Below are 23,737 nucleotides of genomic sequence, written 5' to 3'. Positions count from 1 at the left end.
CTTTGCTGTCTTTTCACATTCAATTTTTGAGTGGACTTCTCTACTACCACCTATGGAAGCAGAGGTGTCAGGTGTTAGGAAGATGAAAAGAGCATGGAATTTGAGTCCAGGAGGTTGTGAGTTTGAGTCCCAGTCCTGCCATTTATGAACTGTGGGATTTTGGGTAAACCACTTGACCTCTGCCTCTGAGCTGTGGTGTCTCCATCTGTAGAATGGACACCGGGACGTCAACTCCAAGGAAACTTGCAGGAACTAAACAGTGCTTGTGATACTGCTTCATAAATGTTCATTTAATAACTGTCCCACGTGGAGTGAGTGAGCCCTGACTATTCTTGTTCTGGGTTTTCCTCCACTCTGTGCAGCTCTCCCAGTGATGGGGAAAAACAGGACTGTTTATTGCATCTTAACTCACTGAAGGGCAGTTTTTGTTGAGCCTGGTCACTTTCAAGGGCCTGATCTGCTCTGTAACTCAGGTGTGGTCCACCCTGTGTCCTGACAACCCACGACTAGCCCCCATAGTCACACAGCACTGGGAATCTCACAGGATGACCTGAACAGCAACTGCCCAGGTTCAATCTGGACCACCCCAAACTCTATTCTAATGGCTCCAAACTAAAAATTTCCAGTTAATTCCACAGTTGATTTCTAGACCATGTCATGAAACTGTTTTTCTCCTGAGCCTCTGGAAGCAAAGCAAGTTTTGGGTGAGTGTGAGGAAACTGCTATTTATGGAGACCCACAGGAATTTACACCTTCCATGTTTCTCAGTAGGCCACACGCAGCACAGACTCAGCCATCTCACTAATGCCTGGAGGTCTTATGTGCCCACTGGTCACCCTGACAGAGGTCACTGTTGCCTCATTAATGCTATTAATCTTTTCAGTCAACTTTCCACTGAAAATTTAATGTAGAAAGTCAATCTCAATATGGAGGGAGACCTCTCAGATCATTTGTCACAGAAGTGGGTTGTTCATTTTGAGCCTTTCTGATTCTCACCTGAGTTTAGATCTGGATCCTCCAGTAAGCCCTGTGAGGTCAGGGACCATGTGTCTTATACCATTCTTGTGTCTTTTATAACTTGTAGGTTAATGGTTGGAATAATTAGGCCATGTAGAGATATGTAAAGGGCCCAAGGATTTAGGAAAGGCAGGACTATTCCCTAGATATCCTTAGATATTCGGTAGTGCAGAAGAGGTGATTATTTAGGCAGGGAGTATGTAGACTTTAAGACTTTCTTGATCCAGAATCAAGAAATAGATACCAAAAGAAGACCTACAAATGGCCAACAGGTTCATGAAAAGATGTTCAACATCACTAGTCATCAGGTGCAAATCAAAACTTCAGGGAGACATCACCTCACATCTGTTAGAATGGTTGTCCTCAAAAGCAGGAGAGATAAGTGATGGTAGGATGTGGAGAAAAAGGGAGTCCTTGTGCACTGTTGGTGGGAATATGAGTTGGTACAGCCATTACGGAAAAGAGTATGGAGGTTTCTCAAAAATTTAAAAATAGAATTACCGTATGATCCAGCACTCTCACTTCCATGTACATATGCAAAGGAAATGAAAACAGGATCTTGAAGAGGTTTTGCACTCCAGTGTTCATTACAGTATTATTCACAAGAGCCAAGACACCTGTGTCTGTCAGTGGATTCATGGTTAAAGAAAAGGTGAGATATATATATATATATATATATATATATATATATACATATATATGTATATATATGTATATGGTTATATAACCATGTCAGTGGATTCATGTATATATATAATTATTATAAATAAATGATATATTATTCAGCCATAAGAAAAATGAAATCCTGCCCTCTGCAACAACATGGATCTTGAGGGCATTATGCTAGGTGAAATAAGTCGGACAGAAAAAGACAAATACTGTTTGATCTCACTTACATGTGGAACCTTAAAGAAGCTGAACTCCTAGAAACAGAGAGTGAAATGGTGGTTGACAGAGGCTGTGGGGGTAGGAAAAACAGGGAGATGATCAAAAGGGGACTAACTTCCAGTTATAAGATGAATAAGTTCTGGGGATCCAATGCACAACATGGTGGTTGCAGTTAACAATTGTGTATTAAATATTTGAAAATTGCCAAGTACAGTGTTCTCATCACAAACAATGATAATTACGTGACAGGATAGAGGTGTCGGCTCATGCCATGGTGGCAATCATTTTGCAGTATAAAGTATATCAGGGCGCCTGGGTGGCTTAGTCTGTGAAGCGTCCAGTTCTTGATATTGGTTCAGGTCATGATCTTACGGTTCACGGGATCGAGCCCTGTGCTGGGATTCTCTCTCCCTCTCTCTGCCCCCACCCCGCTCATGTTCTCTCTCTCAAAATAAATATACTAAAACACACGCACACACACAGTGAGTCAAATCAGCACATTATATATCTTAAACTTAGAAAAATGTTATATGTCAGTTATTTCTCAATAAGAATGGGGAAGAAAAGAAATGGATACTCACACTGGCTTTGAAGTTTTGTAGCAGGCTTGGGGAAGGAAAGATGTCTAGTGAGGAAAGAAGATTGAGGGAGATTGAGGTCTCAAGAGAAAGGAGTTTCTTTCATTCCATTAGAATTTGATTAAATTTATTATTGGAAGTACAAGTGGGTGTGAATGGTGAAAGAGTAAGTATTTTAAGAAAGAAAAGTGGAAACTAACAAGAAGGTATTTGCAAGGTGTATTCATACGAAGACTGGATCTTTTGGTATTAGATGTATGTGTCAAAGAATTAAGGTTTTGTGGCCAAACAGGTTAAACCAAATTAATACATTGTTGGTGATGACAGTTACCTAATGTAATTATAAATTTTCAAGATGATTTCATTAGTGTGTATAACTTCTCAAAATTATTTAATCATGGAAACCTCTTTGTTAACAATACTTACTAAGTCTTCCAAGGACTGTGATGTAGCAAATGGTGTTCTCAGATAAGCTGAACCACTTGGGGGTTTCTAAAAAAGGTGCCTTTTAGAATATGGTTCCAATTAAAGCTTTATTTTTGAATACTCACTGAGCTCTAGGCACTGCTCTAAGTATACAATATATATTATTTCATTATTTTCTCAAAGCAACCCAGTTAGGTTAATATACTTCTTATCCTTGTCTTAAAGATAAGGAAATTAAGTGAAATACTTAGAAATGACTGAGCTGTTATTTGAACCCAGTCATTCTGACTCAAAGTCCATGCTCTTAACTCCTATGATCTATGGCCACAGCAAAAATGAGATAGAACAAAACAAATCAAAATCCTTCCATATTTTATTCTGTACTATGATTATTTCAAGGGTTGTAAACTGGTCGTTCCATTATGCCTGGCACAGTATTTTAAATAACTGTAATTTCAGTACCTTTGAGTAGTATATGCACTTACTAGTTCTATACTGGATTCTCTACTATTTCATTATTTTATTCTCAATTTGATGCAGACAATGAGTTGCCTGCCTATGGGCATTTGAATTTTCTGTTGTTAGAGCTCACTGTGGCTGGTTCAGAAAAGAAGGTGGTATGGCTTGTGAATGTTGAAATTAAATGACTCTCATATTCTTAGGAGACGAGAAATTTGGGATCTCCTCCATATGAGAAAATGAAGAAGCAAAGACAATATTAGGGCCTTTACTGGACCCCACCTCATTGTAGCTTCTATTCAATGTATAAATCATTTGAAAAGTGTTCTGGGCATAGACACTTAATGTTTGCTGCAGCACTTGGAATGACAGGGGAATAACTATTTGTATATATTTTTAATACACAAACTGGGATCATTTGCTCCCCTTACTTAAAAATTCTACCTAATCGTTCTGCCCCATGGAGGAACATAGAACATAATTGTCTTTGCTAGAATGTCCATTCTATTGGGGGTGACTGGGTGGCTCAGTCGGTTATGTGTCCGACTTCAACTCAGGTCATGATCTTATTGTTCTTGGGTTTGAGCCCCACATCAGACACTGCTGACAGCTCAGAGCCTGGAGCCTGCTTCAGATTCTGTGACTCCTTCTCTCTCCGCCCCTCCCCTGCTCATGCTCTGTCTCTGTCTCTCAAAAATTTAGAATGTCCATTATATCAGATAGTCCTCTGAATGTACTGATTCCTTCAGTGGTTTTTCTTTTGTAATCATTCCCATATCCCTTCCTTAGTTTTATCCCAGTGCAATGGATGATCAGTAGCTTGACCATGTGGTACATAGAATTTGAATGGGGCATTCAGAATTGCCTGCATCACACAGGTTGTGACTTGGTTAGTGCAGAGTGTTTTAGGATGATGTGGGCACCACGATTCAGATGACCCAGGCCCGGATTGCCTTGAATGGACTTTTTCAGTGACTCTGTCCTTCATCTGGTTCACTTAAACTTATGGTCTACTAAAGGCTAAGGTCTGTTTCACACAAGGTCAAGCCAAACCTCTTGATTCAGGAAAATTGTCTTTACTTTATCATAGTTAATTTAGAAATGGGTGTTTTGACTGAACCTGTGTAATGGAATAATCTCAAATTTGTGTAATCATAAAACAGGGTTATTGATTACCTCATTAGCATGGTTTGAAAAATAAAAGATGTAGTTCTGCCTTTTAAGAGCTATCCAGTTGATAGACCCAGAATGAGGAAGCAGTTAGTGAAGGATGTGAGAAAGTACATAAATGATGAATTGGGCTGAGTATACCAGAAGTCCTGATCACAGAAAAGGTGGGGCAGCGATGGTGGGGAGAAAGAAAAGAAGTTTCATGGCAGAAATAGGGCCTGCCCTGGTGCTTGAACAGTGGTTTGGATTGGACTAGTACAGATTTATGGGGACTAGTACAGATTTATGACTAGTACAGTCAAAAGGGTGACTTTGAGGGGTAGTGAAAGGTTGGAGGGGCCCGTTGTAGGGGGTCTTGATAACCAGACAAATGAAATTAGACTTGAGATTGTAGGACTGCAGGGAAGGTATGGCATAGCAGAAGTGCTGCTGAAGGAAGTCTATTCTGGAGGTGATTTTCAGAGTGGATTAGAGGGACTGGGACCTGGAGGCAGAGAGCACAGCTCTGAGGCTATAAATAAGGAAGTAATGACCACCTGCCTTGAAGAACATGGGGGTGAGGAAGAAGTGTTTGATAAACCTGACTTTGTAGTTTCACACCTGGTTGGTGTGGATAACAATGATTCCATGGCCAAAGCCAAAGAAAGAAATGATATGGAGGAAAGAGGATGATTTCGTCTGGTCCAGGCTGAGTGGTGGTATGGGTTTGGGGGAGCATTCAACTGATAGGGTCCAGTATACCACTGGGGATAGGGCCTGGGTGAACCATCAAGGGACAGAAGACTGTTAACATGAGAATAACTGTGAGTGTCCTGGTCTTCCCTTATTCGTAAATGCCACCGGTATGCTGGTGTTTGGGTCTAAATGGGCAGGCAGGTGTGTGCCTGGTACAGGGGTTCAGAGCCCATGCCTCGGAGTCAGAAAGATCTGGATTCAAACCCTTCTCTGCCACTTACTAGCTGTGTGACCTGGGCAGTCACTGTAGCATCTCTGAGCCTCCGGACAGTCACCTGTAAAAGGAGGACTGATAACGCCAGCTTCACGAAGGTGCTGGAAGATGACGTAAAGTTGGGTGCACTGAAGCATACAGTGGTATGTAGCGCCCCACGTGTCTCAGGTGCTGTTGCTGTTGTTGAGGTTGTGATCACCGCCATCTGATCTGGCTGGCTGCCCGTGGCAACTGCTGTCTACTCATTGGTGGGTTCGGGACTCAGGAAGTGGTGCTTAGGGACCGAGACTGATCTGAGTGTGGGCATCTCCCTGATAAACGTGTGATCACTCTGGAGCTGCTGGGCGGAGAGAGAGAGGAGAATTCTCCTCTGAGAGCCTGGTGGGAGAAAGGTCACTTAGTGGGGATATGGTATCTCTGTTGAAGCAGCCTCCAGAGCCCCGAGACCGGCCTGCCTTTCCACCTGCCACGGAAGGGCTAGTTCTCTACAGTGACTATAACACGGCCACAGCGCTTGCCGATTGGCTGACCTTGGCAGCTGCTTCTGAGCTCTGATATCTGAGGGCTGCGATAAACTTAGGATGACCACAGGCACTGGCCAAAGCACACGGCATTTAGGGACCTTCCTCAAATACTCCAGGTCCCGCACGGACAGGGACTTTAAATAGCCCTCAGGATGCATTTCAGGTGCTTGTAGATCAATTGGCAGTGGCTGCAAGACCACAGTGGAAATCACTGCACAGCTACTTGATGTGCTGCCGGGCCAATGAGTGCTGCCTGCTGGCTGCCAAGCCGGGGTAGGGCAAGCCGGTGACATAAGTGAGGGCAGCCAAGTCAGTCGGCATGCAGAGAACTCCGGGAAACATGAATGGGGACTCCTGGCAGCTTTTGGAGGAGCTAGACTCCTTAGCTCAGAGTTTGGGAAGCTGTTTGCACTTAGATTCTTTTTTTTCCTAGTGAAGGAAGTGGTGTCACATCTGATGATGGGGCACGTTAGGACTGAGAGAAAGTCCCCTTGCACATGTCAGCTTCCAGGCCAGCTTCCTGGGGAGATGACTCTGGTCTGATCCACCTGCCACCTGGTCTCTGTATGAGCAGGTCATTAATTGAAGGGCAAAGCAACTGCATTCCACCCCTCTGCTCAAATGACAGAGGCCAGAAAGGCACTGGGCTCTCGTCTGCCCTCCCCAGATCACCACAGCTTTGGTCATCCCCGCGTTCCCTCCAGGCCTCCAGTAAGCGCGGTCTTTGCGAGGTTAGGTTTGATGATGGGTATGGTTTTGAAAGACAGATTTGCATAAGTAAGCATCTTGTAAAATATATATATATATTTTTTCTGAAAGCATTTATCAAAGAGAAATATGTAGGCCCAAAGGTGGAAGGAAGCTGGGGGAGGGCGCAGGGAGGGAGGTGAGAGGGGAGGACCAGAACATATGCTTTTCAGCTGCCCTGGCTGGCTTCGGTGCAGCGCCTCTCCTGCGGGAGGGAGGCTCTCCAGGTTGCAGCTTGGGTCGGAGAGATTTATGCCCCACACACCAAACACATATCGACGACTCTCCACGGCACAATTTTGAAAAGGTGGTTATGGGTCTGACGTGAAGGAATATTTTATATGAAATTGCTGAAAGATCTCTGGGCACTAAGCAATAATCACCTTAATGCTTTAGAAAGTGTTCCAATTTGTTCTCCATTGGCTTCTTGGCAGTTGGGATTTGCATGCAACTTAACATCCTGTCCTGGGCATCCTGCATATGCCCCCACGCCAAGCACAGGGACTCCCTTAAAGAAGAATGCACTACGTTTTGGGGATAAGTCTCAGTAGCTTTAAGAACATGTGTAGACTTGGCATCTGTAATTCTACCTCTTGGAATATTTTAAAGAAAGGAAGTCAGAAAAAGGCTTTTCATTGAATAGATGCTTGTTCAAAGATGTTGATCGTGGTGTGACATTTTTTGTATATATCCTTCCAGAATAAATGCCATGCAAATGTATGTGTCTACACATTGTAACAGAGGAAAGTTTGGGAACACCCTGTGTGTGCCATAATGGGGGATTTGATGTGTTAAATATATACGTATATATTTATATAAAATATATTTATATAAAAATATATACTTATATATATTTATACATGTCTTTATATATATATATATATATTAAATGATTTTTTTAATGTTTATTTATTTTTGAGAGAGAGAGTGAGAGACAGAGTATGAGCAGGGAAGGGGCAGACAGAGAGGGAGACACAGAATCCGAAGCCGGCTCCAGGCTCCAAGCTCTCAGCTCAGAGCCCGAGCGGGATTGGAACCTGCAAACCATGAGATCATGACCTGAGCCGAAGTCAACTGCCTGAGCCAGGCAGGCACCCCCGGGGTTTGATGTTTTAAAAAGTATTGTAGAATATTATGTATTATTAAACCCAAACAATGAGTTGCACGTCAATATGTATGCATGCTATGATTTTGTCTTTATAAAATGCATGTATACATACGTATTTGGGAGTGAATTCTAGGAGGGCCTGTATAAACACGCCAAGATGCATATCTCTGGGTGGTAAGGATATGGGTGGCTTTGATTGTTTACAACATCGGCCTGTGTCTATTTTCTGTAGTAGACACAGAGTATTTATGTTGAGGAAAGTGAGGGGTGCTGTCTTGGTGAGGGATTCCCTTCTCTTCTCTGGTCTGTTGACTCCTGGCTTCCCCTGAGCAGTTGGTGCTCAGGGGACCTTCATGGAGTGTTGAGTGGAACCAGTTCTATGATCGCCTGGTGTCCATGGTGCCGCCTTGCAACTGAATGGGGCTGTAGAGAATAAGTGTGGGCTACAAAGAAGGTGGCAGGCCGCTCCTTTTCTGGCCTCTGCCAAGGAAAGGAGCCGTGGTTAATCGACATCTTTCATCAGCTGAGATTGGGCTACTTTATCAGAACTCAGGGTAGAATGTGGGCTTCTTCACTATTGTTATAAATGTTTATTGTCTGGGGGCTTCTCAGTTAAGCATCTGATTTGGGCCCAGGTCATGATCTCACAGTTCATGGTTTCAAGCCCCGCGTTGGGCTCTGTGCTGCCAGCTCAGAGCCTGGAGCCTGCTTCCAATTCTGTGTCTCCCTCGCTCTCTGCCCCTCTTCTGCTCATGTTCTGTGTCTGTCTGTCTGTCTCTCTCTCTCAAAAAAAATGTTATGTCTGGCCTGGGCCACAAGTCCATGTACCAGGAGGCTGCTTTCTTGTCTATTGATCTTTTGCATTTCTTATTAAAATTATATCATTCAGATACTGGTTCCATCAGCATCATGAATCTTTGCTTCTGAATCTGAGTCCAAGAATGAGAGAAACTGTTTGGAATCTGGCTTTGGTGCTTTGTAATTTGTTCCCCTGGTGAGCAAGTTGGCCTGAAATTTCTCCTGTGAAGGTTCTGATACTGAACTATCTCATTACTGCAGTGCAGAAGATATCAGAAGACCCTATCCTGATTTCTTCTCCCTGTGTTCTTCTCTCTTAAGGTGGAGCAGGAGGAGCTCAGTGTTTAGTATACCTGGTCTCCAAAGTCGCCCTAATTTTGTGTAGTCTTTTCCCATTTCACGCTCCTACCCTTCCTAGTAGGGAAATTACATTTGGACAGAGAGGACTGCTGTAAGACTACCCTCAAGACAAAAAGAAACTCCCCTCACTTACACTGTTTTTCTTGTAATCATGTGTGTCATCCTGGAGACAATCAATTTTTCTGTTGCTCAGCAAAGACCTCAGCGCTCATCTTTTGCAAAGGAAAGATGATGCCCCAAGTATCAGATCACAGTTTCTGTGCCAGGAGCAAAACAGCCATGAGCGTCTACAACATCTGCATTAAAATTGGGATTTCTTTTGTTAGTGCTGGCACTGCATGGGTGAGATGAGTTTCTAGAAGCAGATATTTAGGCAGCGTTCACATTTTCAGTTTCAGGAATACACTGAAGATCCTGGGAAAGATTGTATAAGGGGAAATAACATTTGCTTGGGTTTGACAGTGTGTCAGGTGCTGTTTCAATCCGTGTTTCATTGCAGTGTTAGATTACGCTCAGTGCTCTAATTCTAAAGTCCATCTTGGGCTAGATACGATGAAAAGCAAATCAGCATTATTTCTCCAGAGCTGACAGTTTATTTTTCTTAATCTATTTTTCTGGAAGTCAGTACTAAAATGGGTCTGCTCAAAAATAAAAATATTTTAGTATTGTTGAATCCAGCTGGCCCCCACAATTGTTAGAGTCTTGGACTTAGAAACCATTTTGTTGACCCCTGTAATTTTACAGATGAGAACACTGAACTCAGAAGAATTCAGGAACTTTTGTCCAGGATACACAGAGAGTTATGGATCAGATACTGGGATTCCAGGATGCTGATCTTTCACCACTAGATGATGCCATCCAAGAACAGTTTTCCATCCACCTGGTTATTAGCACACTCTTTTTTTTCATCCTCTTCCCAGTTCAGCTACTTTGTGATGAGACATGACTGAGGCAGCAAATCTTGCCCCCTGGATCCTATGTTCTCACCTTTGTTGAATCCTGAATGGGTGATGACAAAATGGAACCACACCACCGTAGGGCCCAGGAAAGCTTTCATTGAACCCCAGATTCTTTGGAGGTTCCCAGTAGAGAAGAGACAAAGGTTATGGAAGAGTGACTTATCTTCCTCTCCTCACCCCAAGGGCTGTCAAGTGAATCGACAAATGCTTGAGATCAATGAAGCCAGAGTTTGTTGATAGCCATGAAGCATCTTTGGGCAAAGAGAATCAAACTCCACGGGAGTCTTAGATTCCATTTCTTTTTCTAGGCCTTGGAGTAAATTGCAGGTTAAACTCCATAAATAATAGTGTGATGTTAATGTATAGATAAGTGTATAAAAATGTTGATGTATAGAAAAAGTATATTATGTATAGCATATACATAGTAATATATAGAAAAAGTTGTTTTGTTTTGTTATTTTCCTGCCATGAACTACGCTTCTTTTTTGGTCATGAATGAATGCATACATTTTGTTTCTTACTGGTGTGTTACCAAGATTTTTACCAACCCCCTTCCCTTGGAGGAATTAAAAAAAATTTTTTTTTAACATTTACTCATTTTTGCAAGTGAGAGAGACAGAGCATGAGTGGGAGAGGGGCAGAGAGAGACGGAGACATAGAATTTGAAGCAGGCTCTAGGCTCCAATCTGTCAGCACAGAGCCTGGCACGGGAGTCAAACCCATAGACTGTGAGATCATGACCTAAGCCCAAGTGGGACACTTAACCAACTGAGCCACCCAGGCACCCCCCCACCCCCACCTTGGATGAATTTTATGTGGCAGATAATGGCAGCTATGATGCTCTTGCCTTAGTCAAGTGGCCTGCAGACCAATTATCTTTTACCTTCACACTTACCTCAGGGCATCTTAACTTTTCTACACTGTCTTTCTGTTGTCTGGAAGAACTGTCTTGGTAAATAAAGATACTTTTTCATTTATGTGAAAGGTAGTTTTACAGATGCCATTCAGCTCCAGCCTCACCTCCTTGTACTAGTCCTATTTTAACATTTGAAAGTTAAGGAACCGGAGGCTTGGAGAGGTGATGGGGTGTTACCATGGGCACAGAGCTCGCAGGCAAAGCCAGGACTCACACCCAGGGCTGGGACTCCACTGTGTGTGTGTGTGCATGTAGTTACAGAAGAAGATCACATTTAATTACGTACATATGGGGAAGCCACACAGACATGAGACGCTAAAGGCAGTCAGGCAAAATAAGGTACATGTTTCGTCCTGAATTGAGGGGAGGGGGCTAGGGGCTTGGGACTTCAAAGGGAAGGAGTACAATTCATGGGCAGATGAAATAGAGTCCATGTTGGGTAAACAAATGTTTGCTATGCTGCTCAGAAACAATGGGGCGTACAGAGGAATTTTAACAAACAGACTTGGCCTAATGCCTCCATGTTTCCACCCATAGTTTATATTATAATGTAATTATCTATGGCGAGAGCACTTTTCCTGGAACAGGTCCTCTGTCTAATTTCTTTCTTTTTTTTTTTTTAATTTTATTTTTTAATATATGAAATTTACTGTCAAATTGGTTTCCATACAACACCCAGTGCTCATCCCAAAAGGTGCCCTCCTCAATACCCATCACCCACCCTGCCCTCCCTCCCACCCCCCATCAACCCTCAGTTTGTTCTCAGAAAATTAAAAATAGACCTACCCTATGACCCAGCAATAGCACTGCTAGGAATTTATCCAAGGGATACAGGAGTACTGATGCATAGGGGCACTTGTACCCCAATGTTTATAGCAGCACTGTCTAATTTCTTTTAGGCGGTTGGTGGGAGGAGGTCAGGGTTTCTCCTGGAGTCTTTTGTGTCTTTAGGTCTTTAGGTTGTCTTCCAGGCTCTGTTTAAAATGGCTTTCCTACCTTGTCAGAGTTGACGCTGGATCTCACAGTGGAGAAATGCAGAGGCTGCACTATTGTTGTAGAAAAATGTAGACATTGCCATTTGCTTTCTAGATTGTTGATAGATTAAAAAAAAAAAACAAACCCTCAGGCGTCTTTCAGCCAAAGCAACTGCGATGACAGCGTTCAGTAGTCACCTAGTAATGGGAGGGAATAGGATTATTCTCATGGCCCTAATAGTGAGCCCAGCTCTTCACCTTACCCCCCTGTTACACCGTTGCCTAGTGATGAGAGCCTGGCTTGGAAATCGCCAGCTGTGCTGCATGTCGTGTGACTTTAGGCAAGTCTGAGCCTCAGTTTTGTAAAAAAAAAAAAAAAAAAAAAAAAAAAAAAAAAGAGGAAGAAACTTGTCGAAAACTGACCTCCATGCTTCGGAGCCAAAGTTGAACATGAAGGCAGAGTTGTGGATAAAGAGGAGCAACAGCTTTAGTGCTTTACCAGGAGAAGGAAATGGCTGTGGACTAGGGTCTTCAGAAACTGCAAACATGACCCTAGCAAGGAGCTGGGGCATTTGACAGGGAAATAGAGGATCTAGCTGGTTTTTGACAGATGTATGCTTGCTGCCAGCCTCCTTTGTCATGTCTGGAGGGTGGTACTGTGTCCCTGAAACAAAAGGCTCAGAAGGGAGAGGGGGAGGTGTGCAGGAAAGAGGAAAAAGTTTACTTTAAAGTCGAGCTTTGCCGACTCATTAACGCAGCCATTTTGATTTTTGTTCAACTTGATGCTCTTCGGTGGTTTCGATTTCTACTTGAAAACATTGTTGTGAGACACAATGAAATACTGTGCATAAAACAGCCAGTCTAACACTTGGCTAAATAGATATTAGCTCTTAATATTAACATCCCTGAAGTTCGAAGGGTGAGACAATGGAATACATTTTGTGAAAGGCTGTCAGATAATACTGAGACATGGTTACTCATTCATTTACATACATAATTGAATGATTTCGTCAATTTGGGACCTAATGCATAGAACCTAGCAGAGTAGCTTATTGAGAAAGGGAAGAGCTGTCAGGCATTCATTAGTAAGTTCTGCTAACGAAGGCAGAATGTTTCACTAGATTTTCCTGAGGACCCTATTGGGTAGGTATTACTGTGTACACTGTACAGATGAGGAAACCAAGACTTTGAGAGGTAAAGTAACCATCATTTAATATGTAAGCTAGCAAAGCAGGAATTTGAATGTGTATTTGATATCAATTTGATAGATTTTTATATTGATTGTGATTTGATCCTTTTTTTTCAAAAATTTTAATGTTGATTTATTTCTGAAAGAGAAAGAGAGAGAGAGAGAGAGAGCATGAGCAGGGGAGGGGCAGAGAGAGAAGGAGACTGAATGTAAAGCAGGCTCCAGGCTCTGAGCCATCAGCACAGAGCCCAGTGCAGGGCTCGAACCCACAAACTGTGAGATCATGACTTGAGCCAAAGTCAGACGCTTAACCGACTGAGCCACCCAGGTGCACCCTCCCCCCCTTTGCTTGTTTGTTTGTTTTTTGATTTGATCTTAATGCAACCTATATGAGTATCTCTGGAAGCTAATAAATAAGAAGCCACCATGACTTCCCTTGATATTTAGAAGACTTACTGTCGGTAGGTATCAGAAGAAAATCATAAAGTAGGTTCATCTGTTTAATGATAGTTGGACTAGTTGTTAAAAGATGGATTTTTTTTGGCCAGCATTAGACATCCTTTAAATTGAATTGACAGTGTTGAAGATTTAGAAGTCTTTAGGTATTTATGCAGCTTTTACAAGTAAGATGCAAAGTAAATGCCAATGAATGTGACTTACAGGAGTATTTCTACTTAAGCCCCTCATTTCTGACTGTGATGTTTTATGATGAATGGACTAGAATGTGGGAGAGATGATTGAGATGAAGGAAATCTAATTAAATGTTAAGCTATATTAGTGACTAATAGCTTTCAAATGACTGTTTTGAGGAGTCTGACTTCCTCATACAGAGGCGACTGCTCCCCAAAGTTACCATGGCTTTCCTAGTCTACCCCTAAAGGCATACATATATTTTCCCTACCAGTTAGCATTATGCACAAGCCCTGATGAGTTTTAAATAAGAGATTCTTTCCTTGGGGAGATGAACTTAAACATATTGTTTCATCCTGGCATTCTGGTTACATTGTGAGAAACCTTGTTGGTGTGACATGAAAATTTTCTTTGCAAAGGGCCAGAGGTGGCGACAAGGACAGGAAAGAAAGACAACAGCAGAAAGATGAAGGACAACGCCAAGTGGGAGAGAGTCAGTAGAGGGATGGAAGGAGAGAAAGATGGTGTAGGAGAAAGAAATGGAGTTACATAAGACAGATACAGATGGATCATGAAAAGAGAAGAAGGCAGTTGGGGTCAATGCAGAAGGAGAAAGGAGGAGACAGGGATGGGGGTCAGAGGGGAAGAGGCAAAGAAACCAAGAAGGCAGGACCCCAGCTCCTCCTGGGCCCAGCAGGGAGCTGGTAAGAAAGAATTTGAAGCCAGAGGGACATATCATCCAGAACCAGGAGTTGAATCTAATTGTAAGCAGACCCTCCCGCCCCCTTCAGATGAGTGATGGGCTCCTGGCATGTGACCTGGCTTGGCAATCTCCACCCCCTGTCCGGGCTGCCATAAGGAGATACGTAATGTCTAGAGTGATGGGAAAGTCATGCCTGCAGATGGTACGGATGGAGCTGCCTCATAAAATGACTCACTGTGAATCCTCACTGAAATCTCCGCTATAAAAATGATAATGGAAAAAGCACAAGAAAGGCTAAACAGGCTTGAAAGAAATTTGTTCCAGCTTGTGGAGCTCCCTTCAAATTTTGAAAGGAGGAGAAAAAAAAGACCCTATTAGTAAAATGCCAGGAAGGTAATGTATCTTCTTCCCTCCTGGCCATAGCCCTCCCCTACCCCCACCTCCTTTTGACATCAGTATGTAAATGAAAGCAGCAAGGGGAAAAGAGGAAGAGTTTTGGAGGAAGATGTAAGAATTATTTATTAAGCATGAGGGCTGATGTTCTGGAGAGGGAGGCCTGGGAGGCTCAGCAGAAAGGGAGTGGCATTTTGGAGAGCAAAGAGGCAGGCTCTCAGGGAGCAAGAGAAGTTGGATTTTGCTGGGATAGATACGGCCAGAGTGGGGTGGGCCTCCCAGAGAGTGAGGTCAGGCCCTGGACTAGGGAGGCACTAACAGTTAGTCACAAAGACCTCTGTATCAAGAAGAGTAAGTTTTTAAGTCCCCCAAATCTAGAATTCTCAGAGTTAACTATTATTGGCAATTTTGAAGTCACCCAAGACCGTGATGCTTTTGAATATCCCCAATATACCTCAGTTTTGTGGGTATGGAATCTGCCAGAATTTGAGGGTCTTCCAATGAAGGACCATTATTTATTGGAAGGTCTTAAAGCTTCAACAACAGCAGGAAGATGAGGAATGAGGTGAGGTGGGAGAGAGGTGGAGGAGAGATGGAAAGGGATAGAGAGTTCCCCCTGGCAGAGCTGGGACTGCAATGGATTACAAAGAGGAGTGCCAGCCGGAGCAGAGTTCTAGGATGGAGACTCACATGTGGGGCAGCCCGGACTCTGAGTAGCACTTGGAGCCCAGTAGTCCAGTAAGAGCTGGGTTTCACTGCAAGGGGAAGAACCCAGAGTGCGGTACATCTGCTGTACTGATGCAGAGAGAAGGTGGATCAGAACCAGGGTGTATGTGAACAGTGTACATGGGGACACTCATAGGTCAACAATGGCCCAAGTAGACCGTGAAGTTATGGGTGTCTTGCTTATGTAATTGAAGTGTACAGAGAGCTCCGTGTAGTGTCCTGGACAGAGCAGAGCCTAATGCCTAAGGTGTATATAGCATGGTTGGAGCATTTGGTGGGATACCAAAGCCAGGAATCCTGTCCACAGGGCAGATGTCGAAGGAAGTGGATGGGGAAACATGGCACGTGGAAGGCGAGGTGACAGGAGATGACGTGGTGGTAGCTATGAGTTAGGTAGATATGACTTCTGTTTGTAAGAAACAGAATCCAGTTCATATGGTTCAAGAGATGATGATGGTGAAGGGAAAACTTAGGTGTGGATGGGGTTAAGGGAGCCAACAAAGGATGAAGTACTCAGAGACTAGCCACAGCTGGGAGCTGTTTCCATTCTGCATCTGAAGAAACAAATGGAGACATGATATTTCTGCAGCCCAGTGAGAGGGGGAGCTGTAGGGAAGGGGCTTCCTGTCCAGTGTTGGGATCATGGGACCCCAACCAGGAGGGTGTCTTAGTCTGTTCTAGTTGCTCTGACAAAACACCACAGAGTGGCTTATAAACAACAGAAATTTATCACAGTTTGGGAGGCTGGAAGTCCAAGATCAGGATGCCAGCATGGTTGGGGGAGGGTCCCCTTCAGGGCTGCAGACTTCTCCCCATGTCGCCTATGATGGGAGGGCGAGGGAACTCTCTTCGGTGGTCTTTGATAAGAACATCAATCCCACACATCTGGGCTCCAGGCTCATGACCATAGGCCCTAACTTGTAATACCATTACATTGGGCATTATGAATTTTTGGAGAGCACAAATACTCAGACCATAGCAGAAAGAGTGGAGGTGAAATAATCTGACTTCTTTCCTTCCCTCCTACCTTCTCCTGCTGGCTCTCATTGGTCAAGCCCAGTCTGAGGACAGCAGTGAGGGGATCTGTGAGGTCAGGCTCCTGGGGGGCACAGAGCAAGGCATGGAAGGGTGAAGGGTGGATAGGGCTATGGGGAAAACATACTCACCAGCATATATCCAAACTTAGCCAGATGGCAGCTGTTCAGTGACAGTTAATTTGTCTGTTTGTATCTGGCCTTAGTGAGGACACAGCCAGATCCAGCCCACAGGGAGATGTCCACGCAAAACTACCCAGGTTCTCAGGCCCAGGCTGTGATGGGCACGGCTTTAGTACTGATGAGTAAAGACAGTACCACAGGGAAATGGAGGTATAAACCCTACTCTTTAGATACCCAATGTGGTGAGAGGGGGGAGCTTATGTTCGGAAAGAGCCTTACTGGGTACCTGAGCTCTATACAGCTGACTTAGTTCTTGGTTCTATCAGATGGGGGTGGAGGCAAGGCTGCTAATGTCCTTGTCTCCATCCTGGTGGGCTCAGGAAGTGGGTGGGGGGCCTGGGAACTCCCAGAGTTCCAGGTGTTGGAGTTGCTGTAGGGGTGGCAGGGAAAGCCTTGGTTGGCAGTGGGGGGTTGTTTGAGTGTTAGGGAACTTGCGAATATCAGAAATTGAGAAGCCTTGGGCGAAAGGCTGAGAGTAGCCAGGATCCTCAAGAATTAGTTTCAAGGAGCTAAAAGGGCTTATATGGGATAGGAAACAGGGCAAGGCAGCATGCATATCAAGATGGGCCTTGAAAACAGATGAATCTCGTTCACACCAGAGGTTTTATTTTGCTTTGGGGCCTGTGGAGGGGCATGGGAATGGGGAATAACTTGCTGAGGAGTAGGGTCCAGTCAGAAGGAGTAGTATGCATTTTGGGAAGAGAGATCTTGATAGCCTGGTTTTCAGCCCTGCATTTTCTCCCAGTGTGCCTCTTAAATCTTCCTTGAATGAGGATTGACCTTCATGTTAGATTAAAGATTTCTGCATTGACTGATGAAATAATTAACTGACTCTGGTATGAATGTGTACATGGGATAGATATTTATTTCATATGTTCAAAAATATTACTGAAATATTTTTTTTGAGCTATATGGAATATATCCTCAATTAAACCCCGTAATCATTTCCTTGGGGAGTCACAAAGAATATGATGATTCATTATTGCCCAGTTATACCACAGGCCACATTCTGGCATTTTGAATCATTATTGTCTCTATCTTGAAAGAATCCTGTATTGTCATTTTTTTTGTCACTCCCTGCCCCCAGGTCAGGAGTGGGTCATTTATGTGCTGCTGTTTTTCTTGGACATGGCAGGTGTCTGTCAGGTGCCTGCTCTGATTTCTTATCAATTGTGGTCATTGTCGTAGGCCTGCTGAGTCCCACTCGAAGTTAATAGTTATGTTATCCATTATGTTTCTAGCTTTAGATAGATTCAAAGTCGGAAAACTTAGAATTGCCAGAATGAGTAATAAAAACCAAACAAAACCCTCTCAAATCTGTCTTTATGTCTTCAGAGGATGTTAAAGATGTTCCTGGTAATTCCGGATCATAAGGGTGTGGTTAGAAAACCCAACGATGCACATCCAGGACTTTGAGAGCACAGGGCCTGCCAGCTGCACCCACATCCCACTTGGGGTTTTGCCCCTTTGAACTGTTTTATCTGATCGTTCTCTGCTGCGTGCTGGTGTTTCGTGGTCTCTTGAAGATGACTGACCTATACCTCTCACTCAGTCTTTTTAGAAAACAGGGTGATAGCTAAAAATAAATATAAGAGACTTCGACATGGGGAATGGAATTAATAATTTACTGAAGGTCTTTGGAGAATTATCCAATATTCAAGTATCTAGTTTCTGAAAGAAGTAACTTCCAGATTTAAGTGATTGCATCAGCACGATTAATGAAAGGTCACAAATGGCCATTATTCACTCTGTTTTTTTGGATTTATTGGATCCAGAATTGTCTTACTTTTGCTTCCAAAACTTCCATTTATACTAAACTTTGGATCTCACTCTGTAGCTAGTGTTTTTTTTTTTTTAATTTTTTGTTTATTTATTTTTGAGAGCGACAGAATGTGAGCAGGGGAGGGGTATGGAGAGGGAGACACAGAATCTAAAGCAGGCTCCAGGCTCTGAGCTGTCAGCACAGAGCCTGATGTGGGACTGGAACCCATGAACCGCGAGATCATGACCTGAGCTGAAGTTGGATGCTCAACCGACTGAGCCACCCAGGTGCCCCAGTCTATAGCTAATTCTATCTGTGACTAAACGAAGACACAGGCTGTACTATAGGAGTGTCTAAGCAGTAGAAAATATCCCTGCTTGCCCTAGGACACGCCTACTTGGCTTGCCGTTGTGTATGTGCCTAGAGGACGTCAGAGTCATATAATGACCATGTGACTGGGTGTTCTGGGATAGTCCCAGTGTTAAGTGTTCTGTCTCACAGCATCTGTAAGTACAGTGAGAGCTGTTAGATTATGTGCCCTCAATTTTAATTTAGAACCTAATTTCTTCCTCCTTTCTCATCTTCCTGATCTCCCTGGCTGACCTGGTTCCGGTGTCCCCCACGCTTGCTGACTTGCCTGGTCCAATGTGGCTCTGGCTTCACGCGGATAACGCTGTGGTCCTTCTGATCTTGACTTCCAGTTGGCTTCCTGGTCTTTTCACCTTTAGCTTCCAGGGAGAGGTTGTTGTCTTGGGTTTAGATTGGAGTAAATAACTTTTCCTGAAAAATCTTAGCTTAGAGTTATTATTACAGCTTTTAGCTTAGAGAAGAAAAATGTTTTTCTCAATAATTCGGTTTCCCTATGGTATTTCTGGGCAGTGTGGGTCAAATACCTGTCTTAGTCCATGACTGAAGAAATCCTTAGAGTACTTAAAAACTTTCCTTGCTTTTTCTCCTGCAAGTTCCTGGAATACAAGGGACCCATGAGCCCCACCTATGGTTTCTTTCTCTCCTGCTTTCCAGAGAGTATATGGTTATGTGTATGATTTTTCTCCTGATGTGCCTGAAGGACAGTTACCTTCCTTTTATTTTTATTAAAAAAGTTTTTAAATATTCATTTTTGAGAGAGAGGAGGATGGAGGGGCAGAGAGACAGACACAAAGAATTGGAAGCAGGCTCCAGGCTCTGAACTGTCAGCACAGAGCCCCTCAGAGCCTGAGGCTGGGCTTGAACTCAAGAGCCGTGATATCATGACCTGAGCTGAAGTTGGATGATTAACTGACTTAGCCACCCAGACTCCCCCAAGTTACCTTGATGTTATAAGTTTCTGACTTAGACACTAAATAGGCCCTTCTTTCATTCAGGTACATGTAATTCTAAATGTTTGGGGGCAGGCCGTATTATGTTAAAGCAGTCTTGCTGGAAGATTTCCTTGTATCTTCTTTTTTGATATTAGTACTTTTGTATTACCTTTGTTTTTCTGCTTATAAAAGTAATATAGAAAACATAATTTAGACAGACTCTGAGAAGTGCTAGCTTCTTGCAGAGCATAAATATTTTAGACCTTTAATGCATTCTAGAAAGTTTGTACCAATTCACTTTCCTGCCACTTGAGTAAATGAATAAATTTTTATTAGAATTAAATATTATTCCTAATAAGATCTCACCAACTTAATAGGTAAAAATATCTCACTTCACTGTATTTTTTAAGTTGTTTAGTGAGCTTTTGGGGTGCCTGGGTGGCTCAGTTGGTTACGCGTCTGACTCTTAATTTAAGCTCAGGTCTTTATCTCACAGTTGGTGGGTTTGAGCCCCACGTTGGGCTCCGTGCTGACAGCACGGAGCCTGCTTGCGATTTTCTCTCTCCATCTCTCTTTGCCTCCCCCGCCAAATAAATAATAAATAAACTTAAAAAATAAATTATTCATGAACTTAAAAAAATCTGTAAACAAACAAATACATATGTATTAGCCCTTTATATCTCCCACCCTTGGCAGTGTAGGAGTATAACATTTTAAGTGCTAAAGTAGATTGCTTTTTCTTGTTGTCTTTTTTGCTTTCTGTCTTTCCAGAGTTGTTTTCCATCCAGAATTCATCTATGTATTTTTTTTCTAGATTTGAAAAATGGTCTGATTCAAAACAGATTTATTCCTCGATCTGCATGCAGTTTATTTATGTGCTGTAGAGGTGAGGATTTACGTAGCTTTTTCTTGAAATCAGTAACCGGTTTTTATCAGCACCTTAGTTGGAAACAATAGAATCCATTCTGGCTAGCTTATCAGATGCATAATAGTCTGAGGATTTTGTGTGGCCCACAAGATCTCTGGGTTCAGGGAATAACTTCCAGCAACTGTGCCACAGACACGGCCGGGTGAGGAGTCCGCGGCTGCTTCTGCTCATACCCTTACCAGCAAAATTGAGACCAGGCCATGTTTAGACCTGACTTTCTCACTTACTTTGGAGGAAAAGTGTTAGGTGGCTGCGTCTGATTAGGGAAGAGATTTTTCTGGAAATTACTTTGAGAAAGCAGTTCTGAGAATGTAGGAAATTAAAAATTTATAGGAAGGTAAGATTGAGATTGACCACAAGTGACAGACTGAAAGGGACTTAAACCAGTTGTCCCAGCACCTTTCATCATTGATATGTCATGCATTAAATGCACATTTAAAAAAAATGTACAGAGAGTAAGATCTGTTTTGGGTAAGTATTCAATTCTGTCTAATTATTTTAACATTTTTGTGCTGATGCCATAATTAATTTTTGTTGTGTTACGTTTTAATTTCTGCCGGTGTACATGACATTTCTTTGTCAGTTCTTAGTTATTCTTATTATTTTTTCTTCCAGATGAACTTGGAGGTCACTTCATCAGTTTCTGCAAAATAAATTGGCATTTTGATTAGAATACATTAAATCTTCACATTCATTTGGGAACATTTGGTCTTGTTAGAATACTCATTCTTTCTATCCAGTTATGCAGATATATATCTTCATCTAGCCAAAAAGTTTTAACGTTCCTCAATAAAGTTTGGAAGTTCTCTTCATAAGGATATTCACAGTTCAGAAGTGCATATTATCATTAATATAAGTAGAGTTAGTTTTCCTTGTTTTTTTTCAGCTGGGTAGGAAACATATTAAATCTTGCATATGTGTTTTGTATTAAACACTTAAATTTATTAATTCTAAGAAAATTTCAGTTGAGGTGCCTGGGTGGCTCAGTCAGTTAAGCGTCCGATTTCAGCTCAGGTCATGATATTGCAGTCTACATCAGGATCCGTGCTAACATCTCAGAGCCTGAAGCCTGCTTTGGATTCTGTCTCTCTCTCTGCCCCTCCCCTGCTCGTGCTCTGTCTGTCTGTATCTCAAAAATAAGCATTAAAAAAAAAAGAAAATTTCAGTTAATTTTGTTGGGCAAATAGGCAAATAACATTAATTTTGGAACATGTTAGGTCAAACAACTAAGAGACCTGAAAATGATTTGTATATAATTAATTCAATGAGCTAGGTGTAAAATTCCCTGGAAGGGGACATGCTTCTAATACTGTCATAATGCTTGCATTCCCTCCTTCTAGATCTTCTAAGTAACATGTGTGAACCTGGTGATTTATAGCACCCTGATATACTCTGTAAAGTCAGCCACATGGCTGCCCTGGTTTCCCTGTCAGTCTACACCACATACTCAGACACACATGGCATTTTCTCCCCAAATGCAGGTTCTTACAGTCCACATTCAGATTCTGGATAGTAGCACATTAATTCAAACAGATTGATGCCTCAAGAAGTCTCTGTAGTCCTGCCTCTCCGTCAGCTCCCTGGTGGAGGGGAGTACATAAATGAAAACAGGCCAGGGCTCCCTCAGTTCAGTCTTCGTGCCCCGAGCCACTCTTCCTTTCGACAGCTAAGCCAGGTGTTTGGAGAACAGTGTTGGTGGGGTTTCTGGAATGTTACACTGAGAAGTTTTTTTTTTTTTAAAGAAACACAAAACAAAACAGTAAATAAACTCAAACAAGTGGAAAGAATTTGGTAAACGACTATTTCTAAGACTTAAGAGACTCCACGTTATCCTGTCTTCAAGACAAGCAAACAACTACCCAAAGGGCATTAGTTACATAGAAATTTGATCAAAAGCCTGGGGTTTATAAGCATCATTGGATAATAGCCTCCAGTTCCATGGTGTATAAAACACACAGAGAGGCGAACATGTCCTGAATAAGGAAAGGATCCTGCTGGACAGATATTCCGTAGAACTTTAAAGATTGTATAAGAATTCAGTTTTATTTGTAGCCTTAAAGGCAGTTGGTAGGTGACCCCATTCCTTAGGTGTGCATTGGCCAGCTAGCCATCCTGCGTGGTACCTGCACTCTGCCTGTTTAGAGTGCGAATAAAGAAGACTAGCAGATTGGGCTCAGCCCACAGGAGAAGGTGGGATTTGGGAGTGCCTTTGCTGGAAGGTCCCATTTAAATCACAAGGTTTTTGATCTGTGGCACTCTGCTGTGATTGGTCATTTTAGGCTGGTTCTTAATGTAGGGATTTGGCTCAGAGCCTAACCCAAGTGTAGCTACCCTTCCCAGTCCAAGATGGAACAGCACCATGGGTTCGGGAAGGGCCTTGCAGTGAAGGGGGCAGATGGGTCACGTCAGCGATATTAAAAGGCCAGAGTGGGAGCTTTCTTAATACTTGAAGAATTAAGCATTTGAGGTTGGAGGATATTTGAGGTTGGAGGAGGCTGCATTTTCATCAGGAAATGCAGGGAATCCTGTCACATCTTGTGGGGGCTCTGTAGGGGCTCTAGCATACTCCTGCTGTGCTTAAATATTAGAATCCTCACCCGCCCTTCTGTGCTCCCTTCAGAGTCAGCAGGGTCTGGCGTTGGTATTGCCACACGACAGTTCTCCACATGTCTCTCACTGGCTGGCCAGCAAGGACTAAAATGGCGCAATTGCTGAAAAGTTAAAAAAAAAATCAATTTGATGCATGTGTGGGTAATATCTTGTGTGATGCTGTGTTAGAAAATTTGTAATGAACCATTTTTGCTTTATAAAAAAGCTGCCATCTGATCTGGAAAAAAACAGGACACCTTTTCCTTAAAGCTTGAAGTTCATTGTGGAATAGAACTGGAAGTTTGCTAGAGTAATGATTAATGACTCAGTAATCAGTTAATGATTCTAGTAATCATCTTTGTAATGAAATCTTGCCTTTTTTGAGAAGGTGATAGCAACTTTCTTGAGGTTGGAAAGGGCTGTAGA

This window comes from Panthera onca, chromosome D4, assembly GCF_046562875.1.
Source record: "Panthera onca isolate mPanOnc1 chromosome D4, mPanOnc1 haplotype 2, whole genome shotgun sequence".
NCBI classification, from domain to species: Eukaryota; Metazoa; Chordata; class Mammalia; order Carnivora; family Felidae; genus Panthera; species Panthera onca.
Note: the sequence above shows the minus strand (reverse complement) of the source record.